Source organism: Meriones unguiculatus, assembly GCF_030254825.1.
Source record: "Meriones unguiculatus strain TT.TT164.6M chromosome 13 unlocalized genomic scaffold, Bangor_MerUng_6.1 Chr13_unordered_Scaffold_41, whole genome shotgun sequence".
Taxonomy (NCBI): Eukaryota; Metazoa; Chordata; class Mammalia; order Rodentia; family Muridae; genus Meriones; species Meriones unguiculatus.
The window spans coordinates 1,484,044-1,508,642 of NW_026843650.1; positions in this window are offsets into that span (position 1 = coordinate 1,484,044).

A 24,599-nucleotide genomic window follows, 5' to 3' on the forward strand; every position below is an offset into this window, starting at 1 on the left:
ATATTCTGTGCAGCAATCAATAAACAACTGTGTCATGTAAGTGAGACCAAATGCTCTTCCTTTCCATAAAAATTCAACCAAATTTATTGATATGAAATCCTTTTCACCAAGGCTCTCCTCATCCAAGAATACCTGAAATAAAGCCAAAGTAGTGTCAACCACAGATCTTTACAGAATGTCTTTGTCTACCCATGACAGATACTTTGTCATTTATCAAAACTTAACTCAGGAAAATGTGGCAGTCTGTCTGAGTCTGCCTGGACCTGGACCCCTAACAATAAATTAACTCCCACACATGGTCATCTTCTTCACTCTAGACCACAGTGAGGGTCTTCTTGTATATCCCCCTTGACAGACTGTGAGGCTACTCTGGACGTGGTCACCACTAGGCAATAGCATAGTCATTCAGACACACTTGTCAAGTGGGGTCAGGTCTCATGGACGAGTCAGTGGGCACAGTTTAGTGTGGGTCATGATTTATGGATGTTAGGAATGAGATTCATGGCTGCAAGTGACTCCTGACAGCTACGGGTCACAACAGAAGACTTACAAAAAGCTACTATGAAGCTTATAAACCATTTTGTTCAGTTGCTAATATATTGTAGAGAAGGTGTTTTTTTTTTTTTTTTTTTTTTTTGGAGTGATGAAATGTTCTAAAAGGGACCAACTGTTCACCTTCTTTAGCTTTATCAATGCTTCATATTGAGAAACATATGTTTGAAACCAGAAAGTTATTGGGTTTTGGCCTAAAATCTGAGCAGTTTCCAGGAAATCTTTGTTGGCATACTGGGTAAAACAACTAGATGAAACAGAAATTAATCTCTCATAACCTGGGCAGATAATTTTGAAGATATGCACATATCAATCTCTTAAACAGTTCAGAGCATACCTCTCTGACATGATAACTTTGTTTCCTGGGGAAAATGGTATTGACTGTTGTTATCAGAAGTAACTTTTCATGAAGCAACTATTAAGAATTAGTCCACATGTTCTAGAGAAATAAAGACAGAACATTTCCTGAAACCATTAGTCTACCATGGGAATCATAATAGTCATTTTAAATACCTTTACAGTTGAGCCTGGAATAGAGAACTTTCACTGGGCACAAAATTATCCTTTTCTTTCCTGGTACTAACCAAAATGGCTACAGCAGTTTGTAGATGAACCACTGAAGTGTAAACATTCTGTAGTAATCAGGGGAGAAACCACTGTAATGTCACCGTTCCAAGGCTCAAGCCATAACTGACAAAGTGACATATGCATTTCATTTCCTTAACACTTTTAAATTCAACAAGTTCTTTTGAACAATTTTTGCACTAAAAGTGTTTTATTAAATTTACGTTTTTACATAGCATTTACATATATATGATAGCTATATAATATGATACATATGATTTTTAGATATTGATTAAAATCAGCAGTAATGTGCACCTCCAAACTACAGTGTACTATCAAAAACAGACATCCAATGACAATATTATGTTGCTTACTGTTTTGTAAGGACAAATAGCCTAGTCTTATCCATTTATTTTTGGGGACATGATAACCAGCAGAGGTCATTTCATAGCAAATAACCTCATGGATATGACGTTTAGGAGAAAGCACATGTGAGAAGAATCCAGACAGTGAATAAGACATTTCCTTACTCTCTTCCTCTCTTGATGCAAAGATTACAAATAATTTCAGTAAAACATCAATCTCTAAATGGTAGCGCTTCCAATGACAGAATATCTTCAATACAGACCTTGTCTCTTAAAAAGTGACACTACCTACCATCACTGCAATACTTGAGACTAAACTTACAGCAAATTATCTCATGAGCATCAGCCTTTTCCAACCAAAGAACCAGGATATAAGTCTTTATACAGTGAACAGTAAGACATTCCCACTACTATAAGGATCCTTTATATTATTCTTCAACAAAAACACCAACTGACACCCCAATTTGAGCACTGTTTTAATGGCACTATAGTATTTTCCAATTCTTCTTTTTTTTGTTGTCTTGTTTGGTTTCTTTGCTCATTTTGTTTTTAAGATATATATTCCGGAATATATGGAATATTCAGCATATTTATTTTTTCTAATAAATATAACTGAAAATTAGTTTAATATTTCATATTGTTGCATAGTATTTGAGGTTCAGGCATAAGAGTAAGGATGTATATGGTTATCAAATATGGTGCTTCTTTTAAAAACCATTTTACTAATAATAGATATATGGTTGCTTCAAGTCTGGAAATACAATGGTTAAAATAATTTGTAATAAGAATTTTTAAAGGGCATGAGAGTTTAATTTCTCAACTATATAACAATGAAGATGATGATTGGTTTACATATGATAAAAATCTTTCTCTTTAGTGTCCCAACCCGTGGGACTTCAACAGGTTCCTAAATGGGGGGGGGGTGTTGGAAAGAATGAAGTAAGACAAAGAGACACAAAGAATGAGGCTAAGTCTGTTTGTCTGATCAAAGCCTCGTTTATTTGAAAATTTTACACAACTATATAGGGAGAAGGCAGGAAAAGGGGAAGGCTAATTTACTGCTGCAGAAGATAGCAAGAGTGCTTTATGGTTTGAGATACCTCCTGCAAGATACCTCAAGAATGTTTCCTTAAGATATCTCAAGGATGTTCCAAGGTGTTCTCACATAAATCTATCACCCATGACCTAGGGTCCTTGTGCAGCTGTTGGTAACTTTTCCACTAAATGGCATTGGCTCCACTAAATGGCTTTGGCTCACTAATTGGCTTTGGCTTCAGTAAATAGCTTTGGCTCCCAGCATCTCCTCCCTTCTTAAACAATTTAAGAGGCTAGCAGGTAGGTTTTGAACATGAGGTCTTTTGCAGATGGTGGGCATTAACCAGAGGGGGGAAGTAGTGACCTGATCCTCCCAAGGCATTTTGCAGCCTTTTCGGGTGTCTCTTTGGGGAGGAGAGGAAGACCCCATCAACACCTGAGGGCATCCCCAGCAGGTTGTGGTTAGGGGTAATCAGACACCAACCTCTATGCAATCAGGTTTGCTTCTCAGGGGACTCAGAAGGGGGCAATTGGGCCCTCCCCCTGCAGTACTTTGTCTTGCACCCCTTATAGGTACCCAGGCTACATCAGGCAAGCATTTATCTGAGTATGCTGTTCTCATGAGAGCCAAATGCAAGTAGTGAAGACCCATGTGATAGACTGTCAGCAGTCTTCCTTGGGCTCAGCTAAGCCTCTGTCAGCCAAATCAAGTCTGTGATAATGAACTTGTATAGGTTTAGATGCCAAGGAGTCAATTTGTTGTTTTACAAAGCTAGTAAGTCTTTTAATGGCCCATGGGTCAAAAGATATGAGGAGAAGGAAACCCACCATGGGTCCCACAATTGAAGGAAGGAAGGTGGTGAGCCAGGGAGAGGTTGAAAACCAATTATAAAACCAACTCTCCTCTTGTTCTCTCTGTCTCTTTCTCTCTTCTAGGCCTTCCCTAATCTTATCCATGCTGTCCCTTACAATCCCAGTATAATCTGCATAAAAGCAGCACTCTTCCTTCAGTGAAGCACAGAGTCCCCCTTTCTGAAGGAAAAGCAAGTCTAGCCCTCTTCTATTTTGTAGGACAACTTCAGACAGTGAGACGAGGGATTTCTCCAAGTTGGTGATGCCAATCTCCAGTCTCTCAACATCCTTGTCAATTGTCCAGCAAAGGTCAGAGTAATGCTTGTTGGAGAGAACGAGAGAGGTTATACCCATCCCAGAACCCACAGCTCGAGGTCAAGGAGGACAGTTAGTGTAATAGCTGTTATGGCCTCTCTTTTTGTTCTAAGCAATGCATGGTCATTAATGGAGTCCCAAAACTGAGCAAAATCTTCCCCAGAATAATAAGTCAGGCAGGGAATTAATTAGACAAGGACACAGATGGTAGTAAGATTGCTTTTGAGGGGTGGGGTGTGTATACAGGGAATAAGGCCATCACTGCAAGTCCACCAGCTGTTGTTGCCTGGGAGGATATAATTGGGAAAGGGGTTTGATGGTGTAATGGTTACATTACAAAGATGTCTGTGTTTCTGAAGAATACTATTGCCTATGCATAACTCAAGGCCAGAAACAGAAGTCAACGTCAATCTAGCCTCAGCCTGTTGTGACCATCTGCATTTAGAATGGTCAGAAGAGTAGAAGATTTCCTCAGTGACAGCAATGCCTTCATAAAAGGGTGGGGCAGAATCATACCAAAGCCAACAGGACTCAGTAAGTTCAGGGTGTGTATGATTCAGGGCTAAAAAGGTATGATTAACAAGGTCTAAATTAATATGGCGTGTATCAATCCCATCTTCAATCAAGGAGGGGATAGGCTTATCAGCAAAGGAAGGAGTCGGGGAGGCAGGGACATTTTGCTTAGGCTCTGTCCGTGCAGGAAAATTATTTTTCTTGGGTTCTATCTGTGTGGGAGGGGCAAGGACAGGATTGGGTCCAATAGCTACGGGTGGAATAGCTGATTCTTTCCTTAGGGTGAGGTAAATGATAACTCCTGGACTGTTCACACCTACCTGCATGCTCACACCTACCTGCACACTCACACCTCCTTGCATGCTCACACTTCCCTGCAGGCTCACACCTCCTACCACACTCACACCTACAAGCACGCTCACACCTACTTGCATGCTCACACCTCCCTGCATGCTCACACCTCCAACCATGCTCTCTCTGTCTCTCTCTCTGTATCTCTGTATCTCTGTATCTCTGTCTCTCTCTGTGTCTGTCTCTCTGTGTCTGTCTGTCCTTGTCTCTGTTTCTCTGTCTCTATCTCTCTCTCTGTGTCTCTCTGTCTCTGTCTCTTTCTCTGTCTCTGTATCGCTCTGTCTCCGTCTCTCTGTCTCTGTCTCTCTGTCTCTGTCTCTCTGTCTCTCTCTGTATCTCTGTCTCTGTCTCTCTCTCTCTCTGTCTCTCTCTGTCTCGGTCTCTCTGTGCCTCTGTCTCTGTCTCTCTGTCTGTCTCCATCCCTGTATCTGTGTTTGTCTCTGTATCTCTCTGTCTCTGTTGGTCTCAGTCTGTCTCTATCTCTGTCTCTCTGTGTCAATGTCTTTGTCTCTATCTCTGTCTCTGCCTCTCTGTCTCTCTCTGTGTCTGTCTCTCTGTCTCTTTCTCTCTGACTCTGTCTCTCTGACTTTGTGTCTGTCTCTGTCTCTCTGTGTCTCTGTCTCTGTGTCTCTGTCTCTATCTCTCTGTCTCTGTCTCTCTCAGTCTCTCTGTCTCTGTCCCTGTCTCTCTGCCTCTCTCTATATCTCTGTCTCTGTATCTCTGTCTCTGTCTCTGTCTCTGTCTCTCTCTCTGTATATCTCCATCTCTGTCCCTGTGTGTGTCTCTGTCTCTCTCTGTCTCTGTCTCTCTTTATCTCTGTCTCTGTCTCTCTGTGTCTGTCTGTCCCTGACTCTGTCTCTCTGATTGTCTGTCTCTGTCTCTCTCTGTCTCTTTGTCTTTGTCTTTCTGTCTCTGTCTGTGTCTATCTCTGTGTCTCTTTCTGTCCCTGTGTCTGTCTCTCTCTGTCCCTGTCTCTCTATCTCTCTCAGTCTCTCTATCTCTGTATGTCTGTGTCTGTCTCTATCTGTGTATCTGTGTCTGTGTCTCTGTCTCTCTGTCTCCGTCTTTCTGCATGTCTCCATCTCTGTCTCTGTGTGTGTCTCTGTCTGTCTCTGACTCTCTCTGTGTCTCTGTCTCTGTCTCTATCTCTGTCTCTGTCTCTTTGTGTGTCTGTCTCTCTGTCTGTCTCTGTCTCTGTGTCTCTGTGTCTCTGTTTCTGTCTCTGTCAGTCTCTGTCTCTGTCTGTTTCTGTCCCTGTCTCTGTCTCTCTCACTGTCTCTCTGTCTTGGTCGCTCCTTGTCCGTGAACCTCAAGCATTTAAGCTCATTTAAATATATTTGAATGTGTTTGATTATATTTAAATACACGGATATTTAAATAAATTTGAATGTATTTAAATACATTACCAGATGTGCTGGAATGAGCTGTGGAGCTCAAAGGATGCCCTTCCAGGCCAGTCCCTCCCAGCTCCTCAGATGTCACCTCCTGGAGGTTGGCCTGATGGTAAGTGCTCTCCCTCTGGGTAACCTGCCTGAGGGGTCACACAGGGTCCTTGTCCTACGACCTGGGTCACATGACACTGCCGGGAGGATGGCAAACATGTTATTAGTATGTTATAATGATAATGATGTGTTATCAGCTTCTTCCCTCTGGGCTCCGTCCACACAGGGTCAAGTCCATTGTCAAGACCGATGGACTTGACCCTGTGTGCAAATCCTTCAGCCCTCTGTGCACTCATTCATTAATTCATTCATTCATTCACTCATTAATTCTCCTCCTCCTTCTCTTCCTTCTTCTTCTCTTTCTCCTCCTCCTTCTCCCCCTCCTCCTTCTCTTCCTTCTTTTCGTTCTCCATCTCCTCCTCCTTCTCCTCCTCTTCCTCTTTCTCCTCCTTCTCCTCCTTCTCTTCATCCTTTTCCTTCTCCTCCTCCTCCTTCTCCTCCTCCTTTTCTTCCTCCTTTTCCTTCTCCTTCTCCTCTTCCTCCTTCTCTTCCTCCTTTTCCTTCTCCATCTCCTCCTCCTCTTTCTCCTCCTCTTCTTCCTTCTCATCCTTCTATTCGTCCTTTTCCTTCTCCTCCTCCTCCTCCTTCTCCTCCTTCCTCTCCCTTCTCCTCCTTCTCCTCCTCCTCCTTCTCCTCCTCCTCCTTCTCTTCCTCCTCCTCCTTCTCCTCCTCCTTCTCTTTCTCCTCTTCCTCCTCCTCCTCCTCCTCCTCCTCCTAGGCCTCCAGGATCCAGGAAGCATCTTAAAGTCTTGGGGAGACAGTTGAAAGGTCCGACCCCCCGTCCTCACCTCCACCCCGGAGTGTGTCTGACTGTGACCCTCTCCTCACCTCCCTGCCCCCCTCACAGCGTTCTTCGCCCACAAGGTGGAACACGAGAGCAAGACCCACAAAGGCAGGAGCTTCCAGAGGACCGGGACGCTGGCCTTCGAATGCGTCTACACCTCCAAGTGAGTCCAAACCCGGTGGGGGCTGCCGGCTGGGAGAGGGAGGAGAGGGGAGGGGAGAGGAGGTCGGTGATTCGGTTCCTGCAGCATTCTGGAGCTCTGGGAGGCCAGAACGCTGGTTCACAGAGCGAATCCGGGACTTGGCCGGGCCACACGGAGAGACCCTGTCTCGAAATAACTCACAAGCAATGCGGCAGCCTGGGAATTCTTTCTCTCTTTCTTTCCTTCCTTCTCTCCCTCCTTCCTTCCTTCCCTTCCTCCCTCCTTCCTTCCCACCTTCTTTCCCTCCCTTCCCTTCCCCTTCCTTCTTCCTTCCCTCCCACATTCCCTCTTTCCTTCCCTTCCTTCTTCTCTCCTTCCTCCCTTCCTCCCTTCCTCCCTCCCTCCTCTCCTTCTTCATTCCCTCCCTCCTCCCTTCCTTCCCTCCCTCCTTCCTTCCTTCCCTCCCTCCCTCCCTCCCTCCCTCCCTCCCTCCCTCCTTCCTTTCTTTCTTCCTTCCTTCCTTCCCTCCCTCCCACCTTCCTTCCTTCCTCCCTCCTTCCTTCCTTCCATATCAAAAAGGGGAAGGCCAAAGGTAGCCCAAACAAATGTAAAAATCCAGGTACAAGATGCCTAGCATATCCTTAAATGCTAAAGGTGAAAGGGAGTTTATATAAAGTTTGGATACAAAGGCCCATCCCGTGTAAAAAAAAAAAAAAGGGCAAGCCAAAAAATAGCCACAACCAATGTAAAACCAAAGTACGAGATGCCTAGGGTATGCTTAAATGCTAAAGGTAAGAGGGAGTTTAAATAAAGTTTGGCTATTAAGGCATAACTCGCCATTCTATATAAAAAGGGGGACAGGAAAAATAGCTACAACGTATATAAAAATCTAGGCCTGAACCTTTAAACAGGTACAAGATGCCTAGGGTCTGCTTAAACTCTATATTAAAAAGCAGTTTATATAAAGTTTACCTAAAACATGCCTTTTCTGTTGCTCAAGGCAACCAGCTTGTCTCTCTAATGGGAGACCTCTCAGGAGATAGGTAGCAGCTTGGCCTAATGCAACACTTACCCAAGACTCCAAAAAAGATACTTTGATTTATCCAACCTTGTTTTTATTTCAACGTGATAATGATTGTATGTTCAATAATAATGGTAACTTATATTGCTGATCCCTTTACATGGAAACAACTCTCACCCTGACTGAGACATAAAAAATAATGTCTCCAGTCAAAACATCAATCATACATGGCCAATAAATCCTTGGCTATAATATCTTCAAAAATTTCATTATGCCATTATTTAAATTGGCGTAGATAAAATTGGCTTACAGTCTAGTTTCATCCTGCACATTTCATACATTCATAATTTTAGAACTGTATGATGTTTGTGAGAAATTATATGTGTTCAGAACAAAAGGACTGGGCACTGGAGATGCTGGATAAAATCTGACAGAATCCTCTTTCCAGTATGCTGAGACCTTAACATATCTATTCCAGCATCTTGCATGTTCCAGCATTCTGCTTGTTCCTGCCTCAACTGCTTCAATTGCTGTTTCTCATCAATATTTCAATATTATTTGGTGATATTTGACAAAAAAATGGGCTTCTTCTTCAGACTATGTTATCTGAACTGAAATTTCTAGGCTAGGTGTATGAGCGAACATACCTGTAGGGTAAGCAGTCAGGAGGCAGAGGCAGGAGGATCACATTGCCAGACACATTTTCAAGAAGGAATTTATGGTATTAATTTGTTGGTGGTCCCATCATTATTTCATTCATTCTTCCTTCCTTCCTTTCTTCCGATCTATTTATTTATTTATTTATTTATTCATCCACCCATTTATTTATTTATTTATTTATTCATTCATTCATTATACAGTGTTCAGCCTACATGTACACCTGCAAGCCACCAGAGGGCACCAGATCTCACTATAGATGGTTGTGAGCCACCATGTGGTTGCTGAAATTTGAACTCAGGACCTTTGGAAGAACAACCAATGTTCTTGTCATATGAGCCCAACCCTGGTCCTACTTTGTTTTAGCTCATGTTCCATAAATTTTCTTAAACATAAAAGACATTAAGAAATGTCTTAATGATTCTTTACTGTGGTCACACATAAGTTTGAACAAATACTGCTGAGTTCATCTCAAGAGCTCACGTCACCATGTGGTGAATTAAATTTATCATTGTGTTTTCAGGATGATAACTATTTCTTACCTATGACCACTAGGAAGCTGTAAGCTGCCTTAGCTGATCAAACTGGATGGATGAGTAAACAGCAGCTTTTAAGCCAGCCTTGAACTTGTGATCCTCCTGTCTCAGCCTTCTGAATGCTAGGGTTCCAGGGTTGGGCTGCTAAAGTGAGAACAATGAAGCAAATGATACATTTATCTGTTTGCGTGGGGGGGGGATTATCACATTTTTACATTTCCAAACTTTATATGCATGACCTATCTCCCACTTTTAATAAAATATTAAAATGTGTCACTCTGTCATGTAGCCTTGACAACCCACAAATATGCCCTTGATTTTTTCTGTTGCCATCTGTTGCTGCTCAGGGGGCTAACTGGTTAGTCTGGTTTGTGGCCCCTTGGAGAAAACTAACTTTAAAATTTATTATTAGTATAATTTAAAGAGGTAGTGAGTGTTCTTTTTGGAGGGAGGGGAACTTTATTGATGATCCATAGTGTATTATTTTTTTCTTTGAAAATTTATTATTTGTAGAGTATGCTGCCTGCATACCAGAAAAAGGTGCCAGATCTCACTATAGATGTTTGTGAGCCACCACATGGGTGCTGGAAATCAAACTCAGGACCTTTGGAAGAGAAGCCTGCACTCTTAAGCTATGTGATGTCTCTCCAGCCCCGTCATTTATTATTATTTTATTTTTTTAAATTTTTACTGATTCATTGTACATCCCTGTCATAGACCCCTCCCTTCTCTCCTCCTGGTTCTACACTCCCTGTTTCCCCTATCACCCCTCACCTGGCTCCTCAGAGAAGGGGATCACCCCTCCCCTGTGTCCACCCACCCATGCCACCATATCAAGTCGCATCAGGACTCAGTGCATCCTCTTCCCCTGTGGCACGGCAAGGTAGCCCCAACAGGGGAATGTGATAGAAAGCTAGCTTGTGAGTCAGGGTGCATTCATATGTATGTTGGTCCCGCTGTGTTTAAAAAACCTTGTTACCCTCGTGTCCTTCATCCCCTCTGGTGCTTACACTCTGCAAACAGAGTTCCTTGAGCCCTTGAGAAGGAATTGCTGGAGACATCTCATTTAGGGTGGAATGGTCTAAGGCCTCTCACTGTGAATCAATTGGTTTTGGGACTCTGTATTTGTTCCCATCTGCTGCAGGAAGTTTTCTATGATGGCCGAGCAAGGCACCGATCTGTGAGTATGGCTGCTCCTTTAGCACAACTATAGCATTTACATTTCTCTGATGTCCCTGGCCTGTGTAGACTCAGGCTCCTGGCCACCCAAGCCATGTTGGATCAAGGTTCCTTTTCATGGAGTGAGATTCCTGAAACTCAACCAGATATTAATTGGTCACTTGCATGAAATTTGTGCCACAAGCACACCAGCAAAACTTGTACCCAGGTTACCATTGGAGAGTGAAGGGTGTATGGGTGAGTTGGTGTGTACTTTCCTCTTTAGGTGGACTGTGGTGAATGTTAAGGGGAATGTGAGCACCCACAAGCATGCATGCCATGTCTTCAATATCTTATATATTGTTGAAAAAGCAGGCAGTTGAGAATAACTATAAAGTTATGCTCCAAGAATCTGACATTTGGTGGAAATTAAACTTTCAGGAATTAGCATGGCACCTCTTCATTTTCCTAGTTCCATTGTATCCTGTTATTTTCAGGTATTTCAGACCAAACAAAAAACATCTGTTCAGGCTGGAAATGGACTGTAGTTTCCAGGTTAGATATAGCAGTAGCATAAAATTAGGTCAGTGGTGAACTATACTTATCTGTATGCATTATTAAAAACATTTAGATTGCAACATGTTTATATTCATGAATAGACTTACATGTATTATAGGGATTTTATGTAGATAATTCACAATATGATTGCCGAAAACTCTCTCAAAAATTTACTGTTATTTCATCAACTTACTTCTTTTATATTTATCCTCCTTCATAATTAGAGTACCTCCCTGGTTTATCCCAATCAGATCAATTGTACCTGCCATTGTATTGTGTCCCTACCATGCTTTCTTGTTTCTACAGTCATTCCATGATGAATACTCACAAACCAACATTTGGAGCTAGATGCCCAAGAGTAGAGAATGAAAGATATTTGTCTTCTGGATATGAGTTACCTAAATTATATTTTTCTTACTTACATCTATTTATATGTATGATATTTATCATGTTAAACATACTTATGAGTTTCCATATCCTACCTATTGTGAACAGAATAGCAGAGCACCAAGGGCAAGGCCATGGTGGCTGTGGAGGTCTTCCACAATGAAGGCGACTGAGCAAGTATTTGTAGAGTGGGATGTCGAGTCATTTTTATGTATGTCAAGGAAAAGAGAGCAGGGTCAGGCATCAGATTCATATTTCTGTTTAGAAAATTCTCTACTCTGATTTCTGGGATGGTTCAAGCTGTTTAATAGACATCCCACCCCTTTACAGAGATTGATTTTCATGCCTGTTCTGTAGAAGAATCTCATATACCACCCAAATCTTCTTAAACTCCCAAAAATAACAAAGAGAACAAGTATTTAGTTCATGTACTATTTATATCAATTACTATCATATAATTACATTTCGAATATGTATACTGTCCACACATTAATAAGTAACATGCATAACTTACTAAAATATGTTTTTAACAGCAGTTTCTATTCTGAAATAAATGTCTGTGATTGAGAGTCAAAGTGAGGGGCTCTTATTTTTCTTTAAATACACATTTCAGAAAAAGTTACTTTAAAGTAGGTAAATGATTTAATTTTAGTATGCTAATGGGTTTCATTAGAGAACTAATACATCAAAATGATCAATTTTTATTTGCTAGTTTTTGTTTTTCAAATGTCTCAAAGAGTTTTTATTAGGTCTTAGGAAAATAATGTAGCACTTTGGGAAAAAGATGCACACCAACAGCCCTGCACTGGAGGCCAGGATGGAGAAGACCTCCACAGCCACCATGGCCTTGCCCTTGGTGCTCTGGTAGACAGGGATGAAAGTGACCCAGACACTAAGGAACACCAGCATGCTGAATGTCAGGAACTTGGCCTCATTGAATGTGTCAGGCAGGTTCCTCACTAGGAAAGCCACAGTGAAGCTCCCTAGGGCCAGGGTTCCTAAGTATGCCAGCACACAGTAGAAAGCAGTAGCTGAGCCCTTGTTGCATAAAATGATGACATGAGCATGTTCAGAGTGTATATCTGTGTCAATATAGGGAGGAGAGGTTCCCAGCCAGACTCCAGAGAGAATAAGTTGAATCAGGACACAGATGGGGATGACAGCATTATAGATGCCTGAGACAAACAACCTTCTCATTGTTCTCCCAGGTTTCACGATCCTAAAGGCCAGAATTACAGTTATAGTTTTTGCCAAAACAGTGGAAATAGCCAACGTGAATACAAGTGCAAATGTTATTTGTTGCAGTATGCAGGAGACAGTGTTTGGGCGTCCAATGAAGAAAAAGGAGCAGAGGAAGCAGAAGAGGATGGAGATGAGCAGGATATAGCTGAGAGTCTTGTTATTGGCCTTAACAATGGCTGATTCTCGGTGTTTAAGGAAGATCCCCAAAACTATAACTGTGCTTACAGAGAAGAACAGAGCTGTGCAGGCCAGAGCCATGCCCAGAGGATCCTCAAAGGATAGGAATGTCACTGCCTTGGGTAAACACTGGTTTCTCTCAGGGTTTGGGTAGTCTTGACTTAGGCAAGCACTACACTCTTGCTGATCTGTGCGGAGTAAGTGAATCAACATTTCAGTTTATACATGTATTTACACATTGCACATTTAATTCATAAGAGTTCTTTTCAATGATTTGTATAGCCTGGCATATTCGGCTTCATGATAGTGCCAAAATCATGAACTCTTTATGAATCCCAATCTATTGTTTTTCTTGATACTTAATAATAAGTTTTGTTTAAAGAATTTATTACTATTTGTCTAAGGCAATTAAAGTGAAATCTATATTACTCATATTCAGAGAAAGTAAAACTGTCAAGTAATCCTTCAGCCGCTTTTTAAATTAAGTGATTTAAATTACTAAGTATAGTATTTTGATCACATCAGTGTATCCAAATGCACTTCCCTGATTACACCATCATGGGTTCTTCTCATTTTTCTTGCTACTCACAGTTTCAGTAGATATTTATTACCCTGCTTCTACATATTTTTTCCAAGGTACCATGTGAAGAAGTTAGATCCCACATCCATGGCCTATGAAACAATTCTGATTTGGTGGTAAGCATACAAAACTTGCATCAACAAATTGCAGCTCTAAGCTCAGATCAACCTGTACCTATCTCAGCTGTAGAAGTTGCAGATACATTTCTAAATTCTTTGGCATTCTTTAACTCAGTACAGAACTCTTTGTCTTTTCATTATAATTCCAGAGTAATCCTAGGAATTGTTCTAATTTCCACACTTGTTTTTCTGGTCATCTCCAAAAGACTAAAAAAAGCCCTATATGTCACAGAGGTCTATAAATCTTTAAATCATTACATCATAAAGGGGAAAATGGCACAGTAAGATTCACTGGAGTTGGTGACAGTCATTTACTTTGCTTGATGTAATTCCAGCAAAGCTGAGCAGATTGTTAAAATCACTGTTATTCTAACTTTTTAGATATTTTTTTCTGTGTGTTTCCTTACTAGTGGTTTTCTGCGCTATGATTCCATTTGTTTTTTTCTACAAAAGTTTATGTCTGAGTCTTTTTATGAAAATCCAAAACTTAACTTTATGTGTACACTGTTTGTAAATTTTCTTTCTGCCTGGGACATCATTAAGCACAGATAAGCATATTAGATATGAGGCCATTATTTCAGAAGTTTTCTTGGGGTATCTTCCCCTAAACAGTATTTTGGTGCAGAGTAAACAAGGCATTATGCAAACCCTGAGAGGCCAGGAGATTCAGTTATAGATTTAAGACTTCCTTTCATTTTAGGTTTAGAGCTCCCTGAAAATATAGTTTAAAAATAGGAGGTCATAGAGGATACACCCCTGATGGAATAAAACTCAGTAAATAGGACAGATTGACTAAAATAAACTTTTTCTACTTAATAGCATGATGATGATGCATATAGTAAAAAGAGTTATTTATTAGTATTTGCTATTCATACAAAGACCTGTTAAAGTATTTTCTGTTTTTCTGGACTGCACTCATACTACAAACAATGCCAGTCTAAAAGCAAACTGTCATACATTAAATATGTTTTCTTTGCAGGAGACCTTTTTTTTTTGATTTCTTAAAGTAGAGTCATGGGCTTATAATACTATCTTTTCTGTTTGTATTTTTTAATTGTTGCTGAACTTGTAACCCTGGATAAGTAATGAAAAAAATCAAACACCTACTCTGTACCACTTGTATAATCATTAGTCTGTGTTTGAACTGTGAAACTTGTATAAATACAGAAGGACCTTTTTGATAGTAAATCAGAGCTACAGAAATGTCTGAATTTTAAATGTCAATTGAGATTCCCTTGACCACTGAACCTGACTCACTCCCTTCCCTTACTGACCCCTCATATAGTATATATGCTGTGGAGAACCCTGCTTGCAAACATACTCCAACTCTCTTTTTCATGTTGAGGATGGCCTCACAGAAAGGTTCCTGGTACAGGCTTACAGAGAATGAACTGCCAACAAGAAAGCATTCATGGGACAGATATGTGCTCTCTGCACATATGTAGTAGTTGTGCAACTTGGTCCTCATGTGGGACTTCTAAGAGCACATGTGTAACCATTGTGCAGATTGGTCTTCATGGGGGGGCACCTATCAGAAAGATCAAAGCTCTCTCTGACTCTTTTGCCTGCCATTGGATTCCTTTTTGATAATTAGACTGCCTTGTGTAGTCTCAATAGCAGAAGTTGTGCATAGTCTTATTGCAAATTTATATGGCAAGGCTGGTTTTATATCCAAGGGAGGCTTCTTTTTTTCTGAAAAGAAAGAGAGGAAGGGCACATGGGTTGGCAGGTGAGGTGACAGAGAGGGACTAGGAGGAAAAGTGTGATTAGATGCTGCAGTAGTACATAAACAAATTAATTAATAATCCATTAAAAAGAAATAGTAAGATTGTAATAGAAATGAATGAAACAGAAACAAAGAAAATGCAAGTGTTAACTAAAGGAAGAGTTGGTTCATTCTGAAGATAAACAAAATTGACAGACTCTTGTCTCAAGTAAATCAAAGAAAGAAATAGAGGACTCAAATTAGTAGAATCAGAAGTGACGGAAAAACATTGCTACAGAATCCAAAGAAATTCAGAATATTCTACGGGAACATTTAAATATATATATATATATATATATATATATATATATATATATCAGAATGCTTAAAATGCACATGAAATGGGTAAGTTTTATGCCCAAGCAACCATGATTCAAACATGAATTCAACTTTTATTCAACAGCCTAAATAGACCTAAACAGACTCATGAGGAAATTCAACGCTCACAAAAGCATCTTACCAAAAAAGAAATTAAGGAAGGCTGAAAGATTACAACAGGAGACTCCAATATGTTGGAGACCAGAATGCACCATAACTGAAGGGTAGAGGATCGGAGTCCCAAAGACCATCGAGCAGGTCCAGGGGTAGCAAACTGTGGTGCAGTCAGCCCTTCTACATACTCCAGTGAGTTTGGACTCCCAGGGTCTCTCAGCTGTAGCAACCAGACCTCAGATTCCTCCTGCTCCCCTGAGGTCAACATCAGGATTACTGGAACAGCATCCCATCCACCAAGCCACAGTTCCTTTGGTCAACCTGTGGACCTCAGGAAAACAAGAGAAACACAGGGATCCCAGATCCAATATGGCAGAGCAGAGAGGAATCTGCATACAAGGAACACAGTTTTAGGCAGGCCTATAAGCTGCAGCCCAGCTTTCTTCTGATTAGCCCCCACTGTTGTCACCTTGGCCTGGAGCCCTTTGGGGCATCTGCATATGCTCAGTGTTCATGACCAGTAGCAGTACCTGCACCCCAAACATCGGGGCTCCCGTGCATGCACACTCCCTGACCTTCAATTCACATGCCCCCATCTGTTTTTTTTTGCTCACTACATGGCCTGTTCACTGCCCTTCAAGACACTGGCATCTGAATTGCCAGCACCCATTCTTGAGCCACTGCACATTCCTCATCTTCCTGAACACTACACTAGACTCCAAAGACAGGCTGGTCCAGTCTTTGGTGCAGGTTCCAGGAACAAACAGCTAAGGCTACAGAAAACCACATGGCAAAAGTCTAGCATAAAATAACAGTCAACAAAAATCAGGACACCATGGCTCCACCAACCCCCCCCCAAAAAAACAATGTATATACTAATGTAGCTGTAACACAAGAAAATGACCTTAAATCTATGCTTATTCAAATATTTGTGGCATATGAAGAGGAAAACAACTAATCTCTCAAAGAAATACAGGCAAATACAACAAAAGAGAGGCCATCATAGACAGGAAACCACAATCAAACAGGTGAAGGAAATACAATTATCCATGACCTTAGAAAATTAGAATTAATTAAGAAACCACAAACAAAGAAAACTGGGGATGGAACACTTAGAAAAGTGATCGAGTACCATAGAGATAAGCATCACCAACAGAATACAAGAAATTGGGGAAAGAATCTCAGGCGTTGAAGATGTAGTTGAAGTAACTGGTAAATCTCTCAAAGAAAAGAAAAAGTATAGTTTCTGATGCAAAACATTCAAGACATCCAGGACACCGTGAAAAGATGAAACCTAAGAATAATAGCAATAAAATAAACAGATGATTCCAGGCTCCAAGGTCCAGAAGCTATTTTCAATAAAATCATAGAAGTTTCACCAACCTTAAGAAAGAGATAGCTTTAAACATAAGAGCAGCTTACAGAACACCACATATTCTAGACCAGACAAGAAAATACTTGTGCAACATAATAATCAAAACACTAAATCTACCCAATGAAAAAAAATAAAAGCAGCAAGGAAAAAGGCCAAATAAGATATAAAGGCAGACCGATCAGAATCACACCAGACTTCCCAAAAGAGACTATGAAAGCCAGAAGGGCCTCAGTGGATGTCATGCAGACACTAGGAGACCACAGATGCCAGCAAAAGTGACCCAGCAAAAGTTACAGTCAACACAAATGGAGTAAACAAGATGTTCCATGACAAAACTAAATTTAAACAATATCTTTGCAGCATCCAGACCTAGAGAAGCTACTAGAAAGAAAACACCAACCAATGAGATAATCTAAACCCAAGAAGCACAGGATATAGATGACATCACAACAAAAAAATCAAGAAAACACAAGTACACAAACATACCATCAGCACCAATTCCACAATAACAAGAACTAACATTCATTGGATTTTAATATCTACCAACATCAATAGACTAAACACTACAAGAAAAAGACATATTCTAACAGAATGGTTACAGAAACAGGATTCAACATTCTGCTACAAACATGAAACACTTCAGCCATAAAGATAGACACTAACTTGAAGTAAAGTGCTAGAAAAAAAGATTTTCCAATCAAATAGGCTGAAGGAGCAAGTGGCAGTAGCATCCTAATATCTAATCAAATAGATTTTTAAAAAATATTAATTAAAAAAGATTGGGAAGGATACTTCAAATTCATCGAAGAAAAATCCACCATTAGGACATCAATATCTTGAAAAACTATGCCCCATATACAAGGGCACCTGCAGTGTAAAAGAAACATTCAAGCTGAAATCACACATCAGTCCCAATTTAGTAATAGTGGGAGACTTCACCACCACACTCTCACCAATTGACATATCATTGAAACAGAAGCTAAATAGTGATAGTGAAGATTACAGAGGTCATGAATCAAATGGATCTAAGGGATTTCTACAGAAATTTTCACCTAGACACAAACAAATATGCTTTCTTCTCTGCACATCACGGATCCTTCTCCAAAACTGACCACAAAGTCAGGAACAAAGCAAATCTCAAAAGATACAAGAAGACTGACATAACCCTTGAATCCAATCACACTACCATGTTCTAGAGCTGGACCTCAGCTATGACAAAAAGAGCAAAACACCTGCACATATATCAAACCTGAACAACTCTCTACTCAATGACAGGTGTGTCGTGGAAGAAATAAAGAAAGAAATTAAAGATGTTCAAGAATTAATTGAAAATGAAGGTGCAACATACCGAAACTCCTATGACAAAATGAATGCTGTGCTAAGAGGAAAGTTCATAGTTCTTCATAAAGGAACTTGAGACATCTCATACATGCAATTTAATGACACACCTGAAAGATCCAGAAAAGATACAAAAGATACAGACACACCCAAGAGGAGTAGATGGCTTTAAATAATCAACCTCAGTGCTGAAATCAATATACTAAAAACAAAATGATTCAAAGAATCAACAAAACCATGAGCTGGTTCTTAGAGAAAATCAACAAAATAGACAATCTCTTAGCTAAAGTAACTAAAAGGTAGAAAGACACTATCGAAACAACATAAAAAATGAAACATGTATGTAAGGACACACACCAAGAAAATTAAAAGAAAAGTCTTACCTCAAAAGTCTATATGTCACAAAAATTTTAAATCTATATGGAATACACAATTTTCTTAATAGAGTCCACTTGCCAAAGTTAAATCAAGATCAGGTAAATAAATTAAATAGTCCTATCTCTCCTAAGATAATAGACGCTGTAATAAAAAAATCCCCATCAAAAAAGCCCAGGTCCAGATGGTTTCGGCAAAGAATTCTACCAGACATTCAAAGAAGAGGAAATACCAATATTCTTCAAACTATTCCACAAAATAGAAACAGAAGGAACATCACCAACCTCATTGTATGAGGCCACAGTCACGTTGATACCTAAACCACACAAAGATCCTACAAAGAAATGAACTTCAGACCAATATTGCTTATGATCATTGGTGCAAAACTACTCAGTAAAATTCTTGAAAACTGAATCCAAGAATACAACAAAAATATTATCCACCATAACCAAATAGGCTTCATCCCAGACATGCTGGGGTGGTTCAGTCTACAGAAATCTATCAATGTAATCCACCACATAAACAAACTGAAGAGAAAAAAAAGACATGATCATTTCCCTACATGCCAAAAAACATCTGACAAAATCCAACACCCATTAATGTTAAAAATTTAGGAGAGATCAAGAATAGAAGGCACATACCTAAACATAGGAAAAACAATATGCAGCAAGCCTATAGCCAACATCAAACTAAACAGAGAGGAACTTAAATCTATCCCACTGAAATCAGGCACGAGGCACGACTGCCTGCTCTCTTGATATCTCTTCAACATAGTATGTGAAGTCATATATCACACTGCAAGGAATTTAACCTATGGTAGCACTAGATCTCAGAATATAACGAATATTTAATCTTTCAACATTTTAGTGTTTTCAATAAATCATAAAATGTTTTGTTTGTTATCCAGTTGTCTAACGGTTGGCCTTTTTGAATATGATAAAAAAATAGTAGATTCTCATCGTTATATTAATGTATTTTCATTTTGACTTTTTACTTTCTTATGAAAATTTTCATTTTAAAAAGAACATAATTATCTCACTATACCTCTTCTTGTTCTTTGCCAAGAACATCTTCTTGAGCCACTTTATGTCTATTCTCTCTCAAATTCATGGCCTCTTGTTTATTATATGTTTAGTTGTGTGTGTGTTTGTATTAAAAATAAAACATGCACATGCCATATGAAGTTACTTGTCTATGTTAACACACATTTGACCATAACCCTAAACAGGCAACCATATTTTTATTTACATCAACTTTCTTTTTCTACTATTGTTGATACTGAAGATGACAAATGTAAGTGTTGTAAATGCAGTTCAATTTCTCATGCATTCAAGAAACAATCACACATGTACTTTTCCTGGAGTTATCTTCAGGCAAAAATCATTAGGTTTGTTTATTGCAGAAATAAAAATCAATTCTGGACCAGTGGAGATCTCGCAATTAATGGGGAACCTATACCATGGAGATAGCCATGTCATGCACCAAAAGGCAGGGTTTTTTTTTTTTAGTAGTTTTCATATGACACAATAGCAAGAGAATTGCCACTCAAATCTTCACACATTTTGTGGCATCAGCAGTGATTACTAATGGATTCAGGGATGAGGGAAAGAGACATGGAGAACAGCATTGCATTATGACACCATAGTCAGTTTGTAACTTTCCCCTTCTACATTCCCAAGCAGTTGAGGATAGGTGTTATTTTTCTACCTGTCTGGTTGGAAATGTGCCACTCCGGACAAAATACACAAGAAAAACAGCAAATGGGTCTTTCTTCTTGTAGAACTTTCCAGAATCCTGGACCACAGCTCTGTGTACATACAGATTGAGGAGTCTGAAGGCAACACAGAAAAACCGGTCATAATATTGAACATTAATTTAAAATACTTTAGGCTAAACAACTTAAATGTACATACTCTATGTAAAGTGTATGTATTTTTTGTGTGTGTTTAAGTTTTTTATAATTTTTTTTATTTTTTTATATTAATCACAAGCTCAGTATCCAAGTGGGTTACCCTAGCAAAGGGAACAGTGACTATCTCTGACATGAACTCAATGACTGGCTTTTTGACCTCCCCCTTCCCTCTGAGGGAGGAGCAGCCTTGGTAGGTGACAGACGAGGACATTGCAGCCAGTCCTGAAGATACCTGAAAAGCTAAGGTCAGATGGAAGTGGAAGAGGACTTCTCCTATCAGTGGACTTGGAAAGGGGCAAAGAGGAGATGAGGGAGGGACAGTGGGATTGAGAGGGAATGAGGGAGGGTTTATGACTGTGATACAAATTAAATTATATGTATTTAAGGGGAACTCCGAGGTTATCATATGTGAGTGTAGAATGGAGATTTGAAGTTAGCTCACTTCCTATTATTAAGTGTTCAACAACCATTTATGGAGATCAAACTGTGACTCACTTCTGCCTCACCTATGTGAAATGTATAAGGCATCCACATATTCTCGCCTCTGAGGCAGCAACTCAGAACTCATTTATTGTATGAATTATGGAAGGGTTGGATTGTCAGACAGAAAACCCAACACTCTCGCCTCATCTGTTTCTACCTTTACATTTCCAGTCATGTATTAAAACCCACACACTCTGATTCAGCTGAAAAAGGAAGCTCAATTTTCTCATGAAAGATTGTTTGGCCATTGGTGAATTATAATATATTTCTGTGATGTTTACCCATGACTCCCAGTGGTAGGAATTATACTGTACCTTTCCTTTCAAACGTTAGAGACATCATCACATAGGATTTTTACCAATTGCATTCTTAGTTAATCACAATAACTACTAAACTAATACAGTTTTAGTTCATTATATTTTAGAAATTGTGTAGGACAGGAAATATTTCTATCTTTCCTTAGACATCTCATCTGCCTTGATTTGGATTCAGTTTCTGTCTCATAAATATGTCTATATTAACAGTATTATGCTTGTAGATAACTGGCTCAGCAGTTAAGAGTGCACATCGCTCTTGCATAGAAATATGAGTTCAGTTCCAAACATACGTATTGGGCAGCTCATATACATTGGTTCCAGAAATGTCTTTTATCAAAATCCATAATTATGTCTTGTTTATGCTACCTCAAAATCTTGTAAAACTATTGATATGCTTGTGTTGGAGTTGTGTGAATGGAAGGATGCATTGAGCTTCAGCTTGCCTGTATAATTAACATATGTGACTATATAGATAAGTTTGTATCCATGTGTGTGTTATCATGTGTGTGTGTTTACATGTGGTAACACCCACAAACATGCCTATATATAACCATGAACACTCATTCATTCATTCATTGCATCATCAATGAACACAAGCATTCAGGTTCAATTCATCTAATTCTAGCTAAGGAATTAGCTGACATTATGTGTGCGTCTGTAGGTGTACTTATTTGTGTATGTAGACATTATATATATTTGAAATACTGGTTTATTTCAGATTTAAAGTCATCATACAGAAATAAAGGGATTACTAAGTATGTAATGCTCTTGCCACATAAGCATGAAAGTCTGAATTTAATCATGATGAAGGGATGAAAAGAAAGTTTGGGTGCAAAAAATATGCCTGTAATCCAAGCTTTATGATCATGAAGACAGAGAGAGTACATAGGTAATACTGTCCACTGAGCAGAGCAAAATCAGAAAGTAAGGGTTTCAGAAAGATATCCTATTTAAAAAGAAAGTGGACAGCAACTGAGGAAGATAATCACAGTTAACTGTGGCCTTAACCAGCACATGTGTTCATATGCATGAATACCCACAAACAAACTCACAGTCACAACAGAGCTAAGAGCTTGAAATTTCACAACAGGAACTCAATGACTGGCTCTTTGGTCTCCCCACCCCCGAAGGGAGGAGCAGCCCTGTTAGGCCACAGAGGAGGGCTTTGCAGTCAGTCCTGAAGATACCTGATAAAACAGGATCAGATGAATGGGGAGGAGGTCCCCCCTATCAGTGGACTTGGAAAGGGGCACAGTGGAGATGAGGGAGGGAGGGAGGGACTGGGAGGGAATGAGGGGTTGGGACATGGCTGGGATACAGAGTTAATAAAATGTAACTGATAAAAAATAATAATAATAATAAAAGAAATTTCACAATATATATTACACAATCAAGTTTATAATTCTTTACAAATAATTCCCTTTATATTAAATGCTGAAAATTTTTCCAACCTGATTAAAATTGCTTGGCCATTGAATCAGAACTTCATTGATGAAAAAGCCTTGGTCTTGTGGACTCTTGAAGACAAATTCTCCCACTTTAAGTATTAATGAATTTTGCTTACTATATGCAATAAAGTTTTGTATATCATATGTTTCCATGACATTCTTGTTCTCATCAAAGCTTATTTCATCTCCAGCAGCATTTGTCACTTTAATTTTCCTCAAAAATGGATGCAGCTGAAGAGAGACAAAATTTTATATGAGTGGCCCACACAGATTACTGGTTGACCTTTAAGAGAAATTCATTTTCCCTCTCTCTGATATGGGTTTCTTTTTAAAGGTGCTTAGTTTGTTTAGGAGTCTCCCCAGTTGTATAGCAAGATTAAAATTATTCCCCTTTGAAGTAATGCTAGAGTTACTAAACACAAGTAGAAATATCATTTATGAGAGAGAAGATAGTATAGTGTGTAACGTGTCCTTAGTTGGGAAAAAGGTCCTGTGTCTTTCTCCAGCACCAGAAAAAAATATTTCCATTTAAAAGATGGATATTTGAAGAGGATTCAAAATGGTGGTGCCCAGTCCACATGGTTTCTGAGTGCTAGAACTCTAGTGACTCCACAGCAAGTAAGAGGCTGTGCTGTGGACCCCAAAACACCAATGTCTATGCTTCTCAGCTTTAACGTACACTAGAAGGAAAACTCCAAGCAAATAAAGTTAACCACACCCAAGAAAACAAATAAGATATAAAAAAACACCATTGCTGCAAAACCAAAAGGAGAGAAACACAGAAACTCACTACAACCATAAAAATCAAAATTACCAGCACTAGCAAACATTAGTTATTAATATCACTCAACATCAATGGATTCAATTCCTCAAAAAAAAAAAAAAAAACACAGACTAACAGAATAGATGCATAAGTAGGACTGCTGCAAACAAGAAACACATCTTAACAAAAAAAGAGGACATTACCTCAGAGTGAAGGGCTGGAAATAGCTTTTTCAAGGAAATGGACCCAAGAAGCAAATTGAAAGAAGCCATCCTGATATCTAATAAAAATAAACTTTTAACTGAATTTACTCAAAAGATATGGGAAAGGATGCATATCATAGTAAAATGATACATATCATATAAAAAATCCACCAAGATGATGTTTCAATTCTGAATATTTTGCTTCAAACACAAGGGCACCTACATTTGTAGAAGAAGCATTACTAAAGCTTAAATAATACACTTATATGTCCACAGTAATAGTGGGAGACTCCAAAACACGGCACTAACCAAAGGACAAATCATGAAAACAGAAACTAGATAGAGAAACAATCAAACTAACTAATGATCAAATCAAATGGATTCAACAGATATCTACAGAATTTTCACCCAGACAAAAAAGGATATACCATCTTCTCAGCACATCACAGAAACTTCTTCAAGATTGCCCATTAACTTGGTCAGAAAGCAAGCCTCAACAAGTATAAGAAATTTGTAATAACACCTTGTATCTTATCAGACCACCATGGATTAAAGCTAGAGTTCAATAACAATGGAAACAATAGAAAACCTATAAAACTAATAGAAACTGAATGACTCAGTAATCATTGGGTCAGGGAAGAAATAAAGAAAGAAAATATAGATCTTCTAGAATTCAGTGAAAATGAAGAGACAACATACCTAAACTTCTGGGACACAATGAAAGCAGTGCTAAGGAGAAGGAAGGTTCATAGCATTAAGTGCCTTTCTAAAAAGAATT